The sequence below is a fragment of the Lactuca virosa genome, chromosome 2 (assembly GCF_052849685.1).
Source record: "Lactuca virosa cultivar CGN04683 chromosome 2, Lactuca_virosa_CGN04683_v6, whole genome shotgun sequence".
Taxonomy (NCBI): domain Eukaryota; kingdom Viridiplantae; phylum Streptophyta; class Magnoliopsida; order Asterales; family Asteraceae; genus Lactuca; species Lactuca virosa.
In genome coordinates this window covers 119,543,835-119,547,180 of record NC_136427.1, presented here as the reverse complement: position 1 = coordinate 119,547,180, position 3,346 = coordinate 119,543,835, and positions in this window count along the sequence as shown.

Sequence of the window (3,346 nt, the reverse complement as noted above, 5' to 3'; positions counted from 1 at the left end):
TATATAGTTGGGTGAGACCAGTTAACTCCTTGGGCGGGGCACGTTATGTATAGTTGGGTGGGGCCCATTATGTATGGTTGGGTGGGGTCCGTTAGATGAATTGGGTTGGGCTCGTGAACACTTGGGTTGGGCCCATTGTATATGATGCATGTTTGTGGATATGAGATTTGGTTGCTTGGCGCTAGAGCCGAGATCTTGTGTTGATGCATTCTATGTATGATGGAATATGTGGTATACTGGGGAAATCACTAAGCTTTATGCTTATAGTTGTGCATTAAACATTTGCAGGTCGTTCATGAGAAGAACCCAACGGGACTATACACACGCATCAAAGATATTTGTTTCTACATTTTTGTAAATTTAACTCTGATTACATATGGTTCAAATCAATCAAATTTTACTCAGTGGTTGTCGAAGCGAAGGTTTAATTAGTTATTATATTTTAAAATTCAAAAATCTCTTTGTAATTTTGGAGAAGTTACATTCTATTATAGTATTGTACTTTAAATGATAATGTGAATTATAACATCCTACTTTTTTTATTTTTTGAATTATAGTATTGTACTTTTGATGATTTAAAAGGAAGAGACTTAAACTAAAAAAACTACTTTTTTATTATAGAATTCTACTTTAAATTATTAAGTTATTAAATTACAATTTAATAGATTACATCTTATATTTTCATTTTTTTATATTATAACATTTTATTTTAAATAACTTATTAGAATTATAGTATATTTTTGTTATTTAAAGCATCTTATTTTTCTATATCTTTATTATCTATAGAATCTTACTTATGTAGTTTTTCTATTATAATATTGTACTTTAAATGATAATGTAAATTATAACATCCTTTTTTTTTAATTATAGTATTGTACTTTAAATGACTTGTGAATCATAACATTTTACATAGAAGTACACATATACACAAATACCAAATATAGATATACACATACCATATATATATATATATATATATATATATATATATATATATATATATATATATATATATATATATAATTTCTATTTTCATGCATACAAATATACATACACATACATATATACATACCAAATACACATTTTACATACATTCACACATACCACATACCAAATACACCTATAAACATATCAAATACACATTTTACATACTACTAATTTCATACTTGACCATAAAAACCTAAATTAAAGAAAAATCATATACAAAAAAAAAACATATGAACAAATTTTGATCCATTCACTACCAAATACACATATATATTTTGACCATAATAACCTAAATCAAAGAAAATCAAATACAAAGAACTGAAAAATCACGATATATTCACATTCACTAGATATACATACTTATGCATTCAATACACATATATCCATTCACTACCAAATACAAACACATGCATATACAATACACTTTTAACATTAAAATGGTGGCTGGAAAAGTGCACCTGCGGCCGGAGAAATGCAAAATCCGTCAGTGGTTCTATGGTGGTGGTGGTCGCCGAAAATAACCATGTTGTAGCGGTGGTGGTATGGTGGCTTTACTAGTCCTTATAACATCAAAACTCATGAAATTAGGGCCATAAGAGAAATAGAAAGAGAAAGGAGTGACGTCGAGGACGTTACCATCGCCAGAGATGGTCGGAGAAGCTGATTTTTTGTCGTCCGGCGCATTAAGTGATGACAATCCGGTGAGCTGAGTGGGAGTGGAGGGAAGTGGAGCTGCCGGTGAAGTGAGTGGTAAATGAAGTGGTGATAATCGTCTCACTTTGCCGGTGAAGTCATCTAGTCGCCGAAGAAAAATGTAGAGAATATAGAAGTAGCAATGGGTACCAGTTCTAGGACGAACAAAGAAACAAAAGGGGTTAACCTTTTGTGGCGACCGTAGGGCAATAGTGGTTACGCCTTGGAGGGAAATAGACGCGTCATTTCTACGTGAGTGTAAGCCGTCAGATTAGGGAAAAACGTAGGGTCGAGATCTCTTATGTCATGTGGCGACACCTAACCGATGGATCATTTAAAAATGTACAGTCACGATCGAATTTCGTGTGGGACACTTGAATTGCCGGTGGGAGGCGATTTAGCGACGCCACTTTTAGCGACGACAGGTACTTTTAGCGACGACAAAAAGTGTGTTTGTCTGATGTCGTCGCTAAAGTGTCTGTCGTCGATAAAAGTGGCGTCGCTAATAGCCATATTTCTTGTGCATCTCGAATGAGGTTTGTGCAATTCTCAAGCATTAGTGTACAACTTAAACAATATATGGTATAACCATAATTAATTGCAATGAAACATATTTTGAGACATAAATTCTATTTTGATTTTCTAGATGAATGATTTTGATATAGCAGGTGATCAGCTACAACTGTTAAATTCAGTGAAACGGATTTTAAGATAACAGAGATTTGAGTTCCTAATGCTAAGGATTGATGCCAGAAAGTGGAGAAAAACAATCAAATGAGTTGTTATTTCTTGGTTATCTGTAGGCTATAGCATTGATGATTTTTCTGTAGTGAAAGCTTTGGAGTAGAGAACTTGTTTCGATAGAAGACAATAGAGGTGGCAAATCGAACAGTTGTTCCGTATTTTTACCTAACACGACACAACACAAAAAAAATTTCTTAACCCGAATACGTCACGGCACGATAACATGTTTTTTCCCGCTAACACGAACACAACTCAATAAAAAAACACGACAAACACGATAACATGACAAAAATATCCATTTGCATAATCTCTTAAGCTCTTGTAAATAAATTAATTTAAACACAAAAAAGACTACAAAAAATAACATAAAACAACATAGAATGCTACACTACAAGAAATTAGTGTATTACCGGCGACATACGTCGCCGCTAAAACGCTAAAAGTAGGGTTTGTCGCCGCTAATACTATTAGCGGCGACACGTCGTCGCTAAAACGTCGTCGCTGATGCTTTGTCGCTAATAATCAAATTGTCGCAGTTAATGCGAGATGTCGCCGCTAAAGGCCTGTCGCCGCTAATAAGTTCGTGTTGCGTCGCCGGTATTGGTATTTTCCTTTATATATATATATATATATATATATATATATATATATATATATATATATATATATATATATATATATATATATATATATATATATATATATATATATATATATATATATATATATATATATATATATAGGTTCAGGTTCATTTGAGACCATGCTAATTTTGTGAGACCGTGAGACCAAATCTAAAAATAAATTTAAAATGCAAAATAAAAGGAAAAATCCAAAAATTCTTTTTTAATTATAATTTTCGAAATTTGAATAACCTAAAAAAAATAAAAAAATATAAAAAAAAAATATAAAAAATCCCTTT